The 21,844-nt window shown below is 51.8% G+C and overlaps 1 protein-coding gene across 12 annotated transcripts in view; it reads right to left on the bottom strand.

The window, feature by feature from the left end:
• The window catches only part of LOC140458399 (leucine-rich repeat and immunoglobulin-like domain-containing nogo receptor-interacting protein 1), a 548,017-nt gene that overhangs the window by 408,730 nt on the left and 117,443 nt on the right, over positions 1–21,844 (bottom strand). For 11 of the 12 annotated variants that reach the window (XR_011953488.1, XM_072552882.1, XM_072552885.1 and 8 more), the window contains exon 2: positions 290–472. The exons of the other annotated variant lie outside the window; for it this stretch is intronic. The gene's annotated coding sequence lies outside the window, so the exon portion shown is untranslated. The remainder of the gene's footprint in view (positions 1–289; positions 473–21,844) is intronic. 12 annotated transcript variants of the gene reach the window in all.

Here is a 21,844-nt window from a genome sequence, read left to right as displayed (position 1 = left end):
GGGGTTGTACAACACACAGGAGGAACTGGGCCGTTGAAATGAGAACTTACTTTGTACTATTTCCCTTTTAACAGCGTCACTCATTCAGTCTACTTCACCAGCACCAGACCAAACAGAGAGAGACAATGTCAGGGAGATTCCCATCTCCAGCTGACAGGTCAATGTTGGCCAATACCCTGTCACAGAGCACTGAGGAGACAGCTCCAGCCTCCACAGCCAGCTACAAGGCACAGACTCAGCAACAGCTTTGTAAAGGGTAGCTCGCGATCAGTAAGAAAGGTTGTCTTACCAGGACCAGCCACATCTTGGGGCTACAGGTAGTTTCTGACGGGGAAACGCTGCCGTCGTGGTTCTCCACAGGGATCCCTGCTGTACATCATTTACATCAGCCACTCAGACTTGGAATCGGGAGAACAACTTCAAGATTTCCAGCAGCCACCAAATCGGTCAGTGTGAGTAAGACAGAGGAGGACTACGACAAAATACAGGAAAACATGAATAAAATTCCAGAATGGGAATGCTGATGAAAAATTCAACACAGATCAGAGTCAGAAAAATAAGGGGCTATGTGGACATTGACGAAGACACTAGGGACCAACTGGACAAATCACTAACTCAGATTGTGAACAAGGCCATTTAACAAAGCAAACACAGCTCTGGGTTCATTCCTCGTGGAACAGCATTGAACAGCAGAACACTGACATTGTTTCAAATTTTCAGATAGAGCGCACTTGGTGTTATGGAGACACCAATGGACTGGTGACATTATTGTGAGACGATTAATCCAGAAATCCAGGTACTGGCCAAAGTTCAAATCCTATCATAGCACATGGAGGAATTTAAATTTAATGAATTAAAGATCTAATGATTTTCATGATGAAGGCCAAGGTGGTGGATTGCATGGAACTCTATAAAATTCCAACAGGACTAGACAGATTAGACATAGGATGGATGTTTTCGACAGTGAGGGAGGCCAGAACAAGGGATCATTGTTTCAGGATAAGGGATAAACCTTTATCGATTGAGATGCAGAGAAATCTCTTCACCGAGAGAGTGGTGACCCTGAGGAATTCACTCCCACAGAAAGTGGATGAGGCCAACCATTGTGTGTTTACAAGAAGGAGGTGGATATAACTCTTCTGGCCAAAGGATTCAAGGGATATGGGGGAAGAGTGGGATTGGGAATTAAGCTCGATGATCATAATGTATGGTGGAACAGGCTCAAGGGGCCGAATGGCCTGTTCATACTCCTATCATCTTCAAGTCACTAATGCTGTCCTTACCTGCTCTGATCTACATATGACTCCAGACCCACAGTAATGTGACCAACTCCTAACTATCCTCTGGGCAATAAATGCTGGACGTACAAATCTGGTGAATGAATACAACATACAAATTAGGAACAGCAGTAGGCCATTCAGTCCCTCAACCCTGTCCCTCCATTTAATCAGATCATGGCTGATCTGATCATGGCCTTAACCACACTTTCCTGCCTCATTCCTATGACCTTTGACTCCCTCATTGGCCAAGATTCCATCGACTTCAGTATTAAAAATGCCAATCCCCCATAGTTAACAGGGTGTAGCATTCCCCCCACATCCCCCTCCCCCCCGGGGTAGACAGCAGCCTGACTGACCCCTCCAATTCCTTCTTTCTGTCTCCTTCCTGTTTTGAACGCAGCAGTTAGTTTTGCTGTTTTCCAATCTGATGGAGCCTTTCAAAAATCCAGGGAATATTGCAAAATTTGGGCCAGTGAGTTTATTATCTCAGCTGCTAATTTTTAACACCCTTGGATGGAGTTCATTAGGACCTGGGAACTTATCAGCTTTTAATTTTAATAATGTTTTGAGAACTCTTCATTGTTGAACATAATTGTTTTATGTTCTTCTCTCCCTTCCTAGTTCAGATTTAACTCTGGAATGTTATTTGTATGCTCTGCAATGAAGTCAGACAGAATATCAGTTCAATTTCTCCATCCTTATTCATCTTTTAATTACTCTTTATCATACTTAATATTCTGTAAAATCTTCGGGCTTGACACTCACTCTGCAGAATTCTACAGTTTTTCTTTCAAATTGACATTATCTTTAACTTCCCTAATCACAGAGATGACCATTCCTCCCTTGTGTCTTCCTTTCTCACTGGAATGTATCTTTCCTGGGTATCCAAGGATGATCCGAACTTTACAGAGCTATCCATCTGCCCCTTTACAGAGCTACCCCTCTGCTCCTTTACAGACCTACCCCTCTGCCCCTTTACAGAGTTATCCCTCTGCCCCTTTACAGACCTATCCCTCTGCCCCTTTACAGAGCTATCCCTCTGCCCCTTTACAGACCTATCCCTCTGCCCCTTTACAGACCTATCCCTCTGCCCCTTTACAGAGCTACCCCTCTGCCCCTTTACAGAGCTACCCCTCTGCCCCTTTACAGACCTATCCCTCTGCCCCTTTACAGACCTACCCCTCTGCCCCTTTACAGAGCTATCCCTCTGCCCCTTTACAGAGTTATCCCTCTGCCCCTTTACAGAGCTATCCCTCTGTCCCTTTACAGAGTTATCCCTCTGTCCCTTTACAGAGCTATCCCTCTGCCCCTTTACAGACCTACCCCTCTGCTCCTTTACAGAGTTACCCCTCTGCCCCTTTACAGAGTTATCCCTCTGCCCCTTTACGGAGCTATCCCTCTGCCCCTTTACAGACCTACCCCTCTGCCCCTTTACAGAGTTATCCCTCTGTCTCTTTACAGACCTAACCCTCTGCCCCTTTACAGAGTTATCCCTCTGCCCCTTTACAGAGCTACCCCTCTGCCCCTTTACAGAGTTACAGATGGACTGTTCCATGTGTCCGACGAAGAGGCAGGCATCGCTGGGGCCCATGCAGGTGCCCATGGCTCGTCCTTTGGTTTGGAGGAAGTGGGAGGATTGGAAAGAGAAGTTGTTCAGGGTGAGGACCAGTTCAGTCAGTCGCAGGAGGGTGTCAGTGGAAGGGTACTGGTTGGTACAGCGGGAAAGGAAGAAGCGGAGGGCTTTGCGTCCTTCGTGATGGGGGATGGAGGTGTACAGGGACTGGATGTCCATGGTGAAGATAAGGCGTTGGGGACTGGGGAAGCGAAAATCATGGAGGAGGTGGAGGGCGTGGGTGGTGTCCCGAACGTAGGTGGGGAGTTCTTGGACTAAGGGGGACAAATCTCCGATACCACACCCAACTCCGCCCCCACACTGATCTCCATCCCCGCCCCAAGCCCAACCCCGTCCCCACTCCCAGCTCCAGCCCCACACCAGGTCCTAGCTCCCAGCCCTGCCATGTTTTCACCATCCCTCCAGACCTCCCCCTCGCTGAGGATGAAAGATCAGTCCTCAGCAGAGGCCTCACCTTCATTCCCCTACCCTCTCGGATTAACAAGTTCAACACGCAGCGAGACGTCGAACAATTCTTCCGCCGCCTTCGCCTCCGCGCCTACTTCTTAACCAGGACTCCGGCCCACCCTCTGATGACCCCTTCTCCCACCTCCAACACACCCCATCCACCTGGACACCCCGTGCTGGCCTCTTACCCGCCCTCGATCTCTTCATAGCCAACTGCCGCCGCGACATTAACCGCCTCAACTTCTCCATCCCTCTCACCCACTCCAACCTCTCAACCTCGGAACGTGCAGCCCTCCACTCCCTCTGTTCCGACCCCAACCTCACTATCAAACCGGCAGACAAGGGAGGCACGGTGGTAGATTGGCGCACTGACCTTTACACTGCTAAGGCTAAACGCCAGCTCGCGGACACCTCCTCCTACTGCCCCCTTGACCATGATCCCACCTCCCACCACCAAACCATCATCTCCCAGACCATCCATAACCTCATCACCTCAGGGGATCTCCCATCCACCGCCTCCAACCTCATAGTCCCACAACCCCGCACCGCCCGTTTCTACCTCCTGCCCAAAATCCACAAACCTGACTGCCCCGGCCGACCCATTGTCTCAGCCTGCTCCTGCCCCACCGAACTCATCTCTGCATACCTCGACACGGTCCTGTCCCCCTTAGTCCAAAAACTCCCCACCTACGTTCGGGACACCACCCACGCCCTCCACCTCCTCCATGATTTTCACTTCCCCAGTCCCCAACGCCTTATCTTCACCGTGGACATCCAGTCCCTGTACACCTCCATTCCCCATCACAAAGGACTCAAAGCCCTCTGCTTCTTCCTTTCCCGCCGAACCAACCAGTACCCTTCCACTGACACCCTCCTTCGACTGACTGAACTGGTCCTCACCCTGAACAACTTCTCTTTCCAATCCTCCCACTTCCTCCAAACCAAAGGAGTAGCCATGGGCACCCGCATGGGCCCCAGCTATGCCTGCCTCTTCGTAGGATATGTGGAACAGTCCATCTTCCGCAGCTACACTGGTACCACCCCCCACCTTTTCCTCCGCTACATCGATGACTGTATCGGCACTGCCTCGTGCTCCCACAAGGAGATTGAACAGTTCATCCACTTTACCAACACCTTCCGCCCCGACCTCAAATTCACCTGGACCGTCTCAGACTCCTCCCTCCTGTTCCTAGACCTTTCCATTTCTATCTCTGGCGACCGAATCAACACGGACATTTATTATAAACCGACCGACTCCCACAGCTACCTAGACTACACCTCCTCCCACCCTGTCCCCTGTAAAAACACCATCCCATATTCCCAATTCCTTAGTCTCTGCCACATCTGCTCCCAGGAGGACCAGTTCCAATACCGAACAACCCAGATGGCCTCCTTCTTCAAGGACCGCAATGTCCCCCCAGATGTGGTCGACGATGCCCTCCACCGCGTCTCTTCCACTTCCCGCTCCTCCACCCTTGAGCCCCGCCCCTCCAACCGCCACCAGGACAGAACCCCACTGGTCCTCACCTACCACCCCACCAACCTCCATGTACAGCGTATCATCCGCCGTCATTTCCGCCACCTCCAAACGGACCCCACCACCAGGGATATATTTCCCTCCCCTCCCCTATAAGCTTTCCGAAAAGACCACTCCCTCCGTGACTCCCTCGTCAGGTCCACACCCCCTACAACCCAACCTCCACTCCCGGCACCTTCTCCTGCAACTGCAAGAAATGCAAAACTTGCGCCCACACCTCCCCCCTTACTTCCCTCCAAGGCCCCAAGGGATCCTTCCATATCCGCCACAAATTCACCTGCACCTCCACACACATCATTTACTGCATCCACTGCACCCGATGTGGCCTCCTCTATATTGGGGAGACAGGCCGCCTACTTGCGGAACGTTTCAGCGAACACCTCTGGGACACCCGGACCAACCAACCCAACGACCCCGTAGCTCAACACTTCAACTCCCCCTCCCACTCCACCAAGGACATGCAGGTCCTTGGACTCCTCCATCGCCAGACCATAGCAACACGACAGTTGGAGGAAGAGCGCCTCATCTTCTGCCTAGGACCTCTCCAACCACAAGGGATGAACTCAGATTTCTCCAGTTTCCTCATTTTCCCTCCCCCCACCTTGTCTCAGTCAAATCCCTCGAACTCAGCACCACCTTCCTAACCTGCAATCTTCTTCCTGACATCTCCGCCCCACCCCCTCTCCGGCCTATCACCCTCACCTTGACCTCCTTCCACCTATCACATTTCCAACGCCCCTCCCCCAAGTCCCTCCTCCCTCCCTTTTATCTCAGCCTGCTGGACACACTTTCCTCATTCCTGAAGAAGGGCTCATGCCCGAAATGTCGATTCTCCTGCTCCTTGGATGCTGCCTGAGCTGCTGTACTTTTCCAGCAACACATTTTCAGCTCTGATCTCCAGCATCTGCAGCCCTCACTTTCACTTTGTATATACCCAAACTGATGTGGTCTCAAATCCCATCCTTGTTTCTCGCCCTCCCCCCTCACGCGTTCAATCAACTCGATAGCTCGGATTTCCATTCCAACCCATCCATTGCACAGCTTCCAAAGTGCAGAGCTCCCTCCCTCTAATCGACAGTTGCCTCCCTCGCTCCTACTCAATCGCTTCTGCAGTGTGGACCTTAACTTTAAATCAAGACTTTCTAATCAAAATGAAAATTCAAACATCAAAGAATTCCATGAACTACGTTCATGTGTGTGATGTGCAGAGTAATTAACTTATTGAAAACTGTAATTAGAGAAGGGCTTTGTTGTCCATGTGTGCGGGAGGCTGTGGGCTACACTGAATGAATACTAATTAACACCTACTTAACATAACTTTAATTAGCTGTCTGATTAGCCCGAAGAGTTGGAAAGAGATTTATTCCTCTGCTTGTCCCAAGTGTTACTCTGTGGCTATTAACAGCACAAAAATCATCGTTTGGCACAATTGACAAACAGATCCCCTTACTGTTGGCCGTCATGCATTACCTACCTCTGAGATTCCATAACAGAGACATTGAGAACACAGAGTGAGTGATTGGTTTTAGCTCTGGGAGCAACCAATAGACTTCCTGCGTACCAACTAGTCCTCAAGGCATCCCACACAAAGACAAATTACTACTTTTATTCAGAAATAAATGTCAAACTGATGGAAGTGATGAACACTGGAAAGGGGTTTGATGGGAATGTTAAAGTTTCAGGAGTTTAGGGAACATTCCTCCTCACGACACCATCCAAATATTGCCTGATGTGAACCAAGTGCCATCGCTCAGCAAGGCACCCAATATTAGTAACAAGTTCAAAATTAGCAACAGTACTTCTCAAACTAATGAGAGACCCATCTACAATCTGTCACTAATGCATCACTGTCCTTCCCCATATTGTTCCAAATCACCATCTCTGCCCCCTGGCCCAATCCACCTTCCCACTGCCACTCCCTGCTTTACTCCCAGAATCACTTTGTATTCTCTGGTGATTCCATTTACACTCTTCACCTCATTGTCCCTTCCAGATTTCAGAATCCACACTTCAATCCCTGGGCTGAAACAAATTCTCCTGCGCTCCTGCGTGACCTCCAAGATGCACGATTTTATTTCAACTCCAAACCCCCCACACCGGATTTGTGAGCTAGGTCTGAAGTCCCTATAGCAAATGAGTGTGCACAGACACACATAACACACACTCTTTCTCTCTCTCACACACATACACACACTCACTCTCACACATAACACTCTCTCTCTCACTCTCTGTCATGCACACACTTTCTCGCACACACAACACATATACACTCTCACACACACACAGCACATATACACTCTCTCACACACGCAACACATATACACATTCTCTCACACACACATGCACTCACACATACTTTCTCTCATTCACATACACACTGTCTCTCTCACTCACACACACACTCTCTCACTCACATACACACAACACACACACTCTCTCTCATCCACACACACAACACATACACACTCTCACACATGCATACAAACACACAGACTCTCTCTCTCTCTTTCTCTCTCACACACACACTCTCTCATACACACACACACACAACACATATACACTCTCTCTCACACACATACACTCTCTCTCACACACACAGCACATATACACTCACACACGTAACACATATACACACTCTCTCACACACACACACAACACACACACTCTTTCTCACACACACTCTCTCTCATACACACACACATGGCACACATATACACTCTCTCTCTCACACACACAACACATATACACTCTCTCTCACACACAACACATATACACTCTCTCACACACACACAACAAATATACACACTCTCTCTCACACACACACTCTCTCACACATACACAGCACCTACACTCTCTCTCTCATCCACACGTACAACACACATACTCTCTCTCACACACAGACTCTCTCACACACACTCTCTCATACACACAAAGCACACACTGTCTCTCTCTCACACAACACACACTCTCTCTCACAGACACACACTCTCTCTCATATGCTCTCTCTCTCACACACACACTCTCATACACACACACAAAACACACACACTCTCTCATACACACATACACACACACAAAACACACACAATCTCTCACACATACACTCCAAGCACACACTGTCTCTCTCTCTCACACACACACACTCTCTCCTACACACACTCACTCTCACACACGCAAAATACGCACTCTCTCTCACACACACACAACACACACACTGTCTCATACACACAACACACACTCTCTGTCATACACACACACGCACACGCACAACACACACTCTCTTTCACACACTCTCTCATTTACACACATGCACAAAACACACAGACTCTCTCTCTCACACACACACTCTGTCTCACACACACGCTCGCTCAAACATACACTCTCTCTCATACATGCACACATAAAGTACACACACACACTCTCTCTGACACACACACACACACTCACACACACACAACACACACACTCTCTCTCACACACACACAACACACACACTCTTTCTCACACACACTCTCTCTCATACACACACACATGGCACACATATACACTCTCTCTCTCACACACACAACACATATACACTCTCTCTCACACACAACACATATACACTCTCTCACACACAAACAACAAATATACACACTCTCTCTCACACACACACTCTCTCACACATACACAGCACATACACTCTCTCTTTCATCCACACGTACAACACACATACTCTCTCTCACACACACTCTCTCATACACACAAAACACACACTGTCTCTCTCTCACACACAACACACACTCTCTCTCACAGACACACACTCTCTCTCATACGCTCTCTCTCTCACACACACACTCTCATACACACATATACACACACAAAACACACACAATTTCTCACACACACACTCCAAGCACACACTGTCTCTCTCTCTCTCACACACACACACTCTCTCCTACACACACTCACTCTCACACACACATAATACGCACTCTCTCTCACATACACACAACACACACACTCTCTCATTCACACAAAACACACTCTCTGTCATACACACACACGCACACGCACAACACACACTCTCTTTCACACACTCTCTCATTTACACACATGCACAAAACACACAGACTCTCTCTCTCACACACACACTCTGTCTCACACACACGCTCGCTCAAACATACACTCTCTCTCATACATGCACACATAAAATACACACACACACACTCTCTCTGACACACACACACACACACACACACACCCTGTCCCCACAGGGTAAAGACACAGTGTACATCACACTGGGGATTGGCACTATTTCCCCTGCTGATCACAAACATAAGTACAGTTAGAGGGAAATGGGTCTGGGTGGGTTACTCTTCGGAGGGTCGGTGTGGACTTGTTGGGCTGAAGGGCCTGTTTCCACACTGTAGGGAATCTAATCTAATCTAAACCAGGAGCAGGAGGAGGCCATTCAACCCCTCAAGTCTGTCCTGCCATTTGATACCATCATGGGTGACCTCATCTCGACCTCAACTCCACTTTCCTGCCCACTCCCCATAACCTGCAACCCATTACTGATTAAAAACCTAGCTCTCTTTTCCTTAAATTTACTCAATGTCCTAGCATCCAGCACACTCTAAGGGAGCAAATCCCACAGATTCAGGACCCTTTCAGGAAGTAATTTCTCCTCATCTCTGTTTTCGATGTGCTAACACTTTTCCTAAAACTATGCTCTCTCGTTCTAGACTGCCTCACATGGGGAAACATCCTCTCTAGGTCTACTTTGTCAATTCTCTTTAGCATCTTACACCCCTCAATTAGATCTTCTCTCACTCTCAGCTTAAACTGCTCAATCTCTCTTCATAAAACAAACCCCACCCTCTGTGCAATCTGGAAACAGACCAAGTACACAACAAGGGCTGGTATGGAAAACTATAAAGTGGGCTCTTCATTGTAGGGATTTTACACGGATAACGTTCATTGGCAGACTGTGGAGACACATTTGATATGTAAGCTTATTCCTGAGCTCAGTCGATAGTGTCGGGGGGATACACCTGTCCCACATGGGAAGTGGTGTAAGATAAATCCCCTTAAAGGTCCAACAATAGCACATCAAAGCATTGCTGTGGGGATGGTTCCTTCACTATAGAGATCACAGCTCAGCCTATACAGCCTCCAACTGCTCCAATCACACTGCATCTCAGGATTCAAATTGGACAGGGACAGCACGGGGTTAGATACAGAGTGAAGTTCCCTCTACACTGTCCCCAAACACTCCCATCTGGGGATAGCACGGGATTTGATACAGAGTAAAGCTTCTTCCACACTCTCCCTATCAAACACTCCCAGGACAGGGACAGCACAGGGTTAGATACAGAGTAAAGCTCCCTCTACACTGTCCCCATCAAACACTCCCAGGACAGGGACAGCACAGAGTTAGATACAGAGTAAAGCTTCCTCTACACTGTCCCCATCAAACACTCCCAGGACAGGGACAGCACAGGGTTAGATACAGAGTAAAGCTCCCTCTACATTGTCTTGCGCCCAGGACTATGAGATGAAGGTATTGTAGTCACTGCAAATTGATATAAATGTGTGAAGTTTGTTCTAGCTCTCGCTCTAACTGCCTTCCCATGTTACAGGTTAACATCCCTGGCTCCTGATTGTGCTTTTCAGCTGAGCTTTCAGTTTTGAGGAAAGGTCACTGATCCTGAAACGTTAACTCTGATTTCTCTCCACAGTTGCTGCCAGACCTGCTGAGCTTTTCCTGCAATTTCTGTTTTTGTTTCTGACTTCCAGCACCTGCTATTCCTTTGGTTTTTATTAGTTCTTTCTGCTGCTTAGTTAACATTGAAGGTGACCTCCTGTGGTTGAGGGAGGGGGGAGGGGGTGAAAGCGGTCCCTTACCTGGTCAAAGATGGAAATGGCAACGGTAGACGGCCTCATCTGGGTGAGATGAGCTTCATTTCCCTGCGGCCCCCTCAATGTTGACCCTTGGTTGAGTTGAACCTGGCCCTGCCCACTATCTGGCACTCACCATGTCTGAGAGAATCTCTCACTGTTACTGAAGCCTCACATTACATCGAAAGGGAAACAGCTGCTGTCAGGTCTGGGTTGGACAGAGACTGCACATCGGAAGATGGCTTCTCCCAGATGCCACAGTGAAATCACAGCGGTGTAAACGGCCACCAGACTCAGACTGATCAGGAAGGAGGAGATTGATGAGCTGCAGACTCACAGTTGGAGATGCTAATGTTAACTCAGTGCAAACAAAATCAAAGCCAAGAGAGAGAACATTTCCAACAGCTGGTGAGTACACATCTTTCACAGAGACTGAAATGACATTGTAATATTCTCATCTGCTGTCACACTCTGGTGAGCTTGTTCAACATTCTCCTGCAGCATCATTTCGCTATCTCTCCCAGCCAATCCCTGCTCTGCTTCACATCTGAGTCCACACACATCCCCCTGATGACTGTTCATTACAAACATGAAGCCATGGACTATTGGAGCAGGAGTAAAAGGCTTATGTCTCTGTTCCCAGTCTTACACCAACTCCCACTCTCTGGGGATGGCATTGGGCTGTCAGGGGTGACCAGATTCAGAAAGGGACTGCTCTCTGTATAACTGGACCTCCCACAACAAACAGATAGTGACTTTCATCAGATGAGTTTCGAGCCCTTTAATCTACTACTCTATGGACAAAAGTCAAACTGATATTGACTAAAGATTTACAAGCGTGTTCGTTGAATCCAGCTGAAACATCAGACTGGTTTCTGCTTATGCATCTGTTCAATATTCTTCAGCTGACTGGCAGTTAGTCTATCTTTAAGCTGTTTATATCATTACAGCAAATGCCCTGAGGGGAATAAATAATCTGACTCCATCATAAACTGGGCCACTTGCAGCATAACATGCTGATGGAAGGACAACATTACAGTCCTCCCCTAATATTAACCCAGACACTGAAGTGGCTACAATGGTAATATTTGTAAATATCAAGAGCTGTGATGAACATCTGTTGAATCTTTCAATACCGCGTTACCTACACCTGGTTATTTAACTAGAGTTATAGAGACATCCAGCACGGAAATAGACCCTTCGGCCCAATCAGTCCTTGCTGACCATAATCCCAAACTAAATGAGTGCCACCTGCCTGCTCCTGAGTCGTATCCTTCCAAACCTTTCCTCGTCATGTTCTTATCCAGATGTCTATTAAATGTTGTAATGGTACCCACATCTACTACTTCCTCAGGATGTTGACTCCACACACAAACCAAAAGAAATTGCCCCTTGTGTCTTTTTTATATCTTTCTCCTCTCACCCTAAAAATATGCCCCTAAAGTCTTGAAATCCCCCATCCTCGGGAAAGGACACTTGCTATTCACCCTATCCATGGGCCTCGTGGTTTTATAAATCTCTATAAGGACAACCCTCAGCCTCCGACACTCCAGGGAAAGAAGTGGCAGTCTATCCAGCCCCTCCCTGTAACTCCCACTGACCAGACCTGACACAAACATCAAGATCAGAGTGGTGCTGGAAAAGCACAGCAGGTCAGGCAGCATCCGAGGAGCAGGAAAATCGACGTTTCGGGCAAAAGCCCTTCATCAGGAAGAGCAAACGTGAAGCCATGGGCTACTGGAGCAGGAGTAAGAGGCTTATGTCTCTGGTGCCAGTCTGACACCAACCCCCACTCTCTGGGGATGACACTGGGCTAAGGAAAGCTCCTGTCAGGACATCTGGGGTCAGGAAGACCCAGGTCATCTCCTCTGACACAAGCATCACCATGTTAGGTACAGACAGCTCACTGGAGGCAAGGCCCACATCAAGACAAGGCAGTTCAGCCTCACCCTGCTGTGAAATGGAACATTGTCACTTGGTGAGGTGCAGGAGGTATTTAGCGGAACCTGCAGCTGTCAGTATGTTCAGGAAGAACAGGAGAGTGATATTTATCCACGCCCACTCCATCACCAGGGTGACCCAACCACACTGTGCTAGCGTTTAAGCAACAGACTCAGAGCACAGCCTCCCTGCCTGTACCCTCTCTGCTTGTGCCCTCCCTGCCTGTACCCTTCCTGCCTGTACCCTCCCTGCCTGTACCCTTCCTGCCTGTACCCTCCCTGCCTGTACCCACTCCCTGCCTGTACCCTTCCTGCCTGTACCCTCTCTGCCTGTGCCCACTCCATGCCTGTGCCCACTCCCTGCCTGTACCCTGTCTGCCTGTACCCTGTCTGCTTGTACCCTTCCTGCCTGTACCATCCCTGCCTGTGCCCTCCCTTCCTGTGCCCACTCCCTGCCTGTACCCTCTCTGCCTGTACCCTCCCTGCCTGTGCCCTCCCTTCCTGTGCCCACTCCCTGCCTGTACCCTCTCTGCCTGTACCCACTCCTTGCCTGTGCCCACTCCCTGCCTGTACCCTCCCTGTCTGTACCCTCTCCCCTCCCCCACCCAACCCCCTTAGTCTAGAGTCATACAGTCCTACAGCACAGAGACAGGCCTTTTGGCCCCAAACTGGCCCATCCTGACCAAAATGTCCGTCCATGTTAACCCCATTTCCCTGCACTTGGCCCATACCCTTCTAACCCTTTCCTATCCATGTAATTGCCCAAATACCTTTTAAATGTTGTTAATGTACCCACCTCTACCACTTCCACTGGCAACTCATTCTCTTTCTTAAATTGACCCAATTCCCATGAAGGAGCGGATGTGCCTTAACCAGACAGTGAAACGTTCCGAAAAAGCACAATGATGGGTCAGGTCACATTCAGTCGGAGAGTTTGACACTGTCTGATATTTAATACAAATGCATTTTGCTGAAACCAAGGCTCTCCTTCTCACACAGAGCTTTTTGTGACCATCACCTGTTTCTAAACTCTTCTTTAAAACTGGTCACAAGATGTGTAGCTCCAGGGTTACATGTCTGTCTCTGACTGGAGTCAGGAGATCAGAGTCAGGAGTGTGTTGCTGGAAAAGCACAGCTGGTCAGGCAGCATCCGAGGAGCAGGAGAATCGATTTTCGGACATAAGCCCTTCATCAGGAGATGCCTTCAGTTTAGGTTCAGAGACACTAAAAACCAAAAGGTGTCACATTGGATTCCAGGGGACACAAGTTTGTCTGGTTAAACCTCCTCAGATACCGTAGAGTGAGGTACAGAAACAAGAATTTAGATCACAAAAATACCATCAGGTATGTAACTGCACAGCTCGTTCACAAACACACACTCAGGTCTGAAAGATGCACATCATTTCAAACAGTGTAGCTAACTGAAATCTGCAAACCCCTCAGAAACTGTGATGCAGTGTACTTACTGGCTGAAGGGTAATGGAGATGGTTAACTACTCAGACACAGGGGTCAATCATCGAAACCGCTCTCCTCGGGAAACAATCCCTGAACAGAGTGAATATTCACAGCGGAAAATGTGTTGCTGGAAAAGTGCAGCAGGTTAGGCAGCATCCAAGGAGCAGGAGAATCGACATTTCAGGCATGAGCCCTTCTTCAGGAATGAGGAAAGTGTGTCCAGCAGGCTAAGATAAAAGGTAGGGAGGAGGGACTTGGGGGAGGGGCGATAGGTGGAAGGAGGTTAAGGTGAGGGTGATAGACCGGAGTGGGGGTGGGGTCAGAGAGGTCAGGAAGAAGATTGCAGGTTAGGAAGGCGGTGCTGAGTTCGAGGGTTTAGACTGAGACAAGGTGGGGGGAGGGGAAATGAGGAAACTGGAGAAATCTGGATGTCCCTGTACACCTCCATCCTCCATCACGAAGGACTCAAAGCCCTCTGCTTCTTCCTTTCCCGTCGTACCAACCAGTACCCTTCCACTGACACCCTCCTTCGACTGACTGAACTGGTCCTCACCCTGAACAACTTCTCTTTCCAATCCTCCCACTTCCTCCAAACCAAAGGAGTAGCCATGGGCACCCACATGGGCCCCAGCGATGCCTGCCTCTTCGTAGGATATGTGGAACAGTCCATCTTCTGCAGCTACACTGGCACCACCCCCCACCTTTTCCTCCGCTACATCGATGACTGTATCGAAGCTGCCTCGTGCTCCCACGAGGAGGTTGAACAGTTCATCCACTTTACCAACACCTTCCACCCCGACCTCAAATTTACCTGGACCGTCTCAGACTCCTCCCTCCCCTTCCTAGACCTCTCCATTTCTATCTCTGGTGACCGAATCAACACGGACATTTACTATAAACTGACCGACTCCCACAGCTACCTAGACTACACCTCCTCCCACCCTGCCCCCTGTAAAAACACCATCCCATATTCCCAATTCCTTCGTCTCCGCCGCATCTGCTCCCAGGAGGACCAGTTCCAATACCGAACAACCCAGATGGCCTCCTTCTTCAAGGACCGCATTGTCCCCCCAGACGTGGTTGACGATGCCCTCCACCGCATTTCCTCCACTTCCTGCTCCTCCGCCCTTGAGCCCCGCCCCTCCAACCGCCACCAGAACAGAACCCCACTGGTCCTCACCTACCACCCCACCAACCTCCATGTACAGCGTATCATCCGCCGTCATTTCCACCACCTCCAAACGGACCCCACCACCAGGGATATATTTCCCTCCCCTCCCCTATAAGCTTTCCGAAAAGACCACTCCCTCCGTGACTCCCTCGTCAGGTCCACACCCCCCACCAACCCAACCTCCACTCCCGGCACCTTCCCCTGCAACCGCAAGAAATGCAAAACTTGCACCCACACCTCCCCCCTTACTTCCCTCCAAGGCCCCAAGGGATCCTTCCATATCCGCCACAAATTCACCTGCACCTCCACACACATCATTTACTGCATCCACTGCACCCGATGTAGCCTCCTCTATATTGGGGAGACAGGCCGCCTACTTGCGAAACGTTTCAGAGAACACCTCTGGGACACCCGGACCAACTAACCCAACCACCCCGTGGCTCAACACTTCAACTCCCCCTCCCACTCCACCAAGGACATGCAGGTCCTTGGACTCCTCCATCGCCAGACCATAGCAACACGACGGTTGGAGGAAGAGCGCCTCATCTTCTGCCTAGGAACCCTCCAACCACAAGGGATGAACTCAGATTTCTCCAGTTTCCTCATTTCCCCTCCCCCCCACCTTGTCTCAGTCTAAACCCTCGAACTCAGCACCACCTTCCTAACCTGCAACCTTCTTCCTGACCTCTCCGCCCCCACCCCACTCCAGCCTATCACCCTCACCTTGACCTCCTTCCACCTATTGCATTCCCAACGCCCTTCCCCTAAATCCCTCCTCCCTACCTTTTATCTTAGCCTGCTGGACACACTTTCCTCATTCCTGAAGAAGGGCTTATGCCTGAAACGTCGATTCTCCTGCTCCTTGGATGCTGCCTGACCTGCTGCGCTTTTCCAGCAACACCTTTTCAGCTCTGATCTCCAGCAGCTGCAGTCCTCACTTTCTCCTCGAAGATTCACAGCAGCCCATCAGAGACTCTAAACCTGACTGAGCAGGGGCTTGTAATGACAACAATTTCTGAACCTCTTGACCAGAAGGGAACATCCAACGTCATTCCCAGGGACACTATGCCAGACTTTCCGACAAAGAAGTTGGATCTAAAGAGAGACTGTGAAAGTAAGGGGGGAGGGAGGGTGTTAGGGTTAATGTGCTGGAGATAATTCAGGGAAGGAATTCCGAGCTTAGGTCTCAGGAAGCTAAAGGTATGAACACAAACGGAAAGGTTTCTCCTTGTGGGAGAGTCTAAAACCAAAGGGCATCATTGCTGAAGGAGTCGTCGCCCACTGAAGACAGAGATAGGGAGGGATGTCTTCTCTCCCAGAGGAGTGAATGTGCGGAATTCTTTCCCACAGAGGGATATCGAGGCTGGGTCATTCAGTATATTCAAGGCTGAGGTTTGTAATCAGGAAGGGAATCGAGGGCCATGGGGAGAAGGGGGCAAGTGTATTTGAGGATTCTCGGATCGACCAGGATCTCGTTGACTGGCAGAGTAAGCAGGATGGGCTCCTGCTCCTACACCTGAAGGTGCCATGATTAAAATCCCAATTCCAGCAGCTCAGAGATCTCGCGGGGCTGTGAGCAGGGTTCCCTCAATCGGTCTTACCAGCTGCTTGGGTCTTTTCGGGGGTGGCAATACCTTCCAGGATCAGATGTGGGTGCCAGGGTGGATATGCTGATGACTGATGTGCTCCAGGATATTGGAGAGGCCATGCATTTAGACAACCCCACAGCCTGGGGAGGAGGGGGAATGGGGGAAGGGGGAGGGGAGGATGGGGGTGGGGGAATGGGGGAGGGAGGACCCTATCCTACCCTCTCCCATCCCCCCACTCCCCATCCACCCCTCCCCAGTCGCCCACTCCCCGTCCTCCCCTCCCCCATTCCCCCACCCCTGTCCTCCTCTCCCTCATTCCCCTCTCCCTGTCTTCCTCTCCCCCACTCCCCGTCCTCCCACCCCCATTGCCCAAACCCTCGTCCTCCTCTCCCCCATTCCCCCAACCCGTCCTCTGCTCCCCCATTCCTCCACCCCATCCTCCCCTCCCCCATTGCCCCAACCCCCGTCCTCCTCTCCCTCATTCCCCCACCCCCGTCCTCCCCTCCCCCACTCCCCCATTCCCGTCCTCCTCTCCCCCATTCCCCACTCCCCGTCCTCCCCTCCCCCATTGTCTCAACCCCCGTCCTCCCCTCCCCCATTGCCCCAACCTATCCTCCCCTCCCCCATTCCCACAACCCGTCCTCCCCTCCCCCATTCCCCCACACCCCGTCCTCCCCTCTTCCATTCCCCCACCCCCATCCTCCCCTCCTCCATTCCCCCACACCCCGTCCTCCCCTCCCCCATTCCCCCGCTCCCCGTCCTCCCCTCCCCATTCCCCTGCCCCCGACCTCCTCTCCCCCATTTCACCACTCCCTGTCCTCCCCACCCCCATTCCCCCACCCCCCTCCTCCTCTCCCCCATTCCTCCACCCCCATCCTCCCCTCCCCCATTGCCCCAACCCCCGTCCTCCTCTCCCCCATTTCACCACTCCCCGTCCTCCCCACCCCCATTGCCCCAACCCCTGTCCTCCTCTCCCCCATTCCCCCACCCCCCTCCTCCTCTCCCCCATTCCTCCACCCCCATCCTCCCCTCCCCCATTGCCCCAACCCCCGTCCTCCTCTCCCCATTCCCTGAACCCCATCCTCCCCTCCCCCATTCCCCTGCCCCCGACCTCCTCTCCCCCATTCCTCCACCCCTGTCCTCCTCTCCCTCATTCCCCCCTCTCCCTGTCTTCCTCTCCCCCATTCCCCCACTCCCCATCCTCCCCACCGCCATTGCCCCAAGCCCCGTCCTCCTCTCCCCCATTCCCCCAACCCGTCCTCCTCTCCCCCATTCACCCACCCCCGTCCTCCTCTCCCTCATTCCCCCACCCCGTCCTCCCCTCCCCGATTCCCCCACTCCCCGTCCTCCCCTTCCCCATTCCTCCATTCTCCCACTCTCCGTCCTCCTCTCCCCCATTCCCCCACCCCTGTCCTCCTCTCCCCCATCCCTGTTCTCCGCTCCCCCATTCCACCATTCCCCCTCCTCCCCAGGCTGTGGGGTTGTATGAATATATGGCCACTCCAATATTGAGGACGGGGAGTGGGGGAGTGGGGGAGGGGCAGCATTGGTTGTGAGGATGGAACACATGACAGGAATAGGGAGGACAGGGCGATGGAAGGTTCAATAAAGAGGGTGAGGATTTTAAAAGCAAGCCAACGACCAGGAGCGCGGGGAGGTGGGTGAGCACAGGGCAACAGAGGAACAGGGACTGGAGTAGATGGAGAATTTTGGGTGATTTCCTGTCAGTGGTGGTACAATGTAAGGGAGCAGACAGGAGGGTGTAAGAATCGTTGAGTCTGGAGGAAATGAGAATTGGGGGATTGGGGGTTAGGGGTATGGGAGGGTTGTGGGGATTGGGGGTTAAGTGGGAGTGGGAGGGTTGTGGGGATTGGGGGTTAAGTGGGGGTGGGACCATTGTGGGGATTGGGGGTTGGGGGGAGGGAGGAGTGTGGGGGTTGGGGGTTAAGTGGGGGTGGGAGGGTTGTGGGGATTGGGGGTTAGGAGGTAGGAAGGTTGTGGGGATTCGGGGTTAAGGGGTGGGGCGGGAGCATTGTGGGGATTGGGGGTTAAGGGGGTGGGAGGAATGCGGGGTTGGGGGTTGGGGATGGGAGGATAGTGGGGATTGGAGGTTAAGGGAGGTGGGAGGATTGTGGAAATTGGGAGTTAGGGGGTGGGAGGATTGTGGGGATTGGGGGTTGGGGGATGGGAGGATTGGGGGTTAGGGGGGATGGGAGATTTTTGGGGATAAGGTGTTAAGGGGCGTGGGAAGATTGTGGGGATTGGGGGTGAAGGGGGGGTGGGAGGATTGTGGGTTGAGGGGATGGTAGGATTGTGGGGATTGGGGAGATTGGGGGATTAAGTGGGGGAAGAGTGTGGGGATTGGGGGTTAAGGGGGGATGAGAGGATTGTGGGGATTGGGGGTTAAGGGGGGTCGGAGGATTGTGGGAATTGGGGGTTATGGGGGGATGAGAGGATTGTGGCGATTGGGGGTTAAGGGGGAATGGGAGGATTGTGGGGATTGAGGGTTAAGGGGGATTGGGAGGATTGTGGGGATTGAGGGTTAAGGGGGGTTAGGAGAGTTGTGAGAATTGGGTGGTGGGAGGATTGTGGGGATTGGGAGTTAAGGGGGGGTGGGAGGATTGTGGGGATTGGGGTTAAGGGGGTGGGACGATTATGGGGATTAAGGGGGTCGGTGGATTGTGATGATTGGGGGTTGGGGGGTTGAGAGAATTGTGGGGATTGGGGGTTAAGTGGGGATGGGAGGATTGTGGGGATTGGGGGTTAAGGGGGGAATGGGACGATTATGGGGATTGGGGTTAAGGGGGAATGGGAGGATTGTTGGGATTGGGGGTTAGGGAGGGTTGGGAGGATTGTGGGGATTGGGGTTAAGGGGGTGGGACGATTGTGGGGATTAAGGGGGTCAGTGGATTGTGATAATTGGGGGTTGGGGGGTTGAGAGAATTGTGGGGATTGGGGGTTAAGTGGGGATGGGAGGATTGTGGGGATTGGGGGTTGTGGAGGGATGGGAGGATTGTTGGGATTGGGGTTTGGGGGAGGGAGGATTGTGGGGATTGGGGGTTGTGGGGGTGAGGGAGGATTGTGGGGATTGGGGGTTGTGGGGGTGAGGGAGGATTGTGGGGATTGGGGGTTGAAGGGGATGGGAGGATTGTTGGTATTGGGGATTGAGGTGGGGATGGGAGGATTGTGGGGATTGGGGGTTGTGGGGGGGATGGGAGGATTGTGGGGATTGGGGATTGGGGGTGGGATGGGAGGATTGTGGGGATTGGGGGTTGTGGGGGGGATGGGAGGATAGTGGGGATTGCTTTCCGTCAATGAGAAGTGTAGTTTTGTTTTGTTTGGGCTCAGGGATTGACCTGACATTGTTTAGTTTTGAATGTTTGAATGTCGGCTCAAGGAAAGGCCTGGTTAGGCGATTGCAGCAAGGTGAAAAGAGACCCAGGGAATGACATCAACAGCAGCTGCAAGCAAAGAGGCTCAAAACGGTGAGGTATTTAACCCCCTCCTTCCCCCAGCCACCAGGTAGGTGTGGTTAGCACTGCTGCCTCACAGTGCCTGCCATTCAGGTTTGATTCCAGCCTTGGGCAACTGTCTGTGTGGAGTCTGTATGTTCTCGTGTCTGCGTGGGGTTCCTCCCACAGTCCAAAGATGTGCAGACTAGGTGGATTGGCCGTGGGGAATGCAGGGATGGGGCGGATTGGCCGTGGGGAATGTAGGGATGGGGTGGATTGGCCGTGGGGAATGCAGGGATGGGGTGGATTGACCGTGGGGAATGCAGGGGTAGGGTGGATTGACCGTGGGGAATGCAGGGATGGGGTGGATTGGCCATGGGGAATACAGGGATGGGGTGGATTGGCCATGGGGAATGCAGGGATGGGGTGGATTAGATTAGATCCCCTACAGTGTGAAACAGGCCCTTCAGCCCAACCAGTCCACACCGACCCTTTGAAGGGTAACCCACCCAGACCCATTTCCCTCTGACTAATCCACCTAACACTACGGGCAATTTAGCATGGCCAATTCACCTGACCTGCACATCTTTGGACTGTGGGAGGAAACCGGAGCACCCAGAGGAAACCCACACAGACACGGGGAGAATGTGCAAACTCCACACAGAGAGTCGCCTGAGGCTGGAGTCGAACCCAGGTCCCTGGTGCTGTGAGGCAGCAGTGCTAACCACTGAGGCACTGGGGAATGCAGGGATGGGGTGGATTGGCCGTGGGGAATGCAGGGATGGGGTGGATTGGCCATGGGGAATGCAGGGATGGGGTGGATTGGCCGTGGAGAATGTAGGGATGGGGTGGATTGGCCGTGGGGAATGTAGGGATGGGGTGGATTGGCCGTGGGGAATGCAGGGATGGGGTGGATTGGCCGTGGGGAATGCAGGGATGGGGTGGATTGGCCGTGGGGAATGTAGGGATGGGGTGGATTGGCCGTGGGGAATGTAGGGATGGGGTGGATTGGCCGTGGGGAATGTAGGGATGGGGTGGATTGGCCGTGGGGAATGCAGGGATGGGGTGGATTGGCCGTGGGGAATGTAGGGATGGGGTGGATTGGCCGTGGGGAATGTAGGGATGGGGTGGATTGGCCGTGGGGAATGCAGGGATGGGGTGGATTGGCCGTGGGGAATGCAGGGATGGGGTGGGTCTGGAAGGTCAGTACAGAGCCTGTTGGGTTGAATACTCCCCTTTCTGTAGTGTAGGATGGGAAGTGGATCTGTGCACTTTCTGGATAAGGGCTGACTGAGATGGCAATAACATCCAGAGGACCTGTTGGTGATTTCTGTATCAAAGTGTCTGTTTTTGCCCAAACCATTGATTCTCCTGCTCCTCGGATGCAGCCTGACCTGCTGTGCTTTTCCAGCACCACACTTTTCGACACTGATCTCCAGCATCTGCAGTCCTCACT

The sequence above is a fragment of the Chiloscyllium punctatum genome, chromosome 33 (genome assembly GCF_047496795.1).
Source record: "Chiloscyllium punctatum isolate Juve2018m chromosome 33, sChiPun1.3, whole genome shotgun sequence".
In the NCBI taxonomy this organism is placed as follows: domain Eukaryota; kingdom Metazoa; phylum Chordata; class Chondrichthyes; order Orectolobiformes; family Hemiscylliidae; genus Chiloscyllium; species Chiloscyllium punctatum.
The sequence above is the reverse complement of the archived record's forward strand: the minus strand, read 5'-3'. Positions and strand labels throughout refer to the sequence as shown.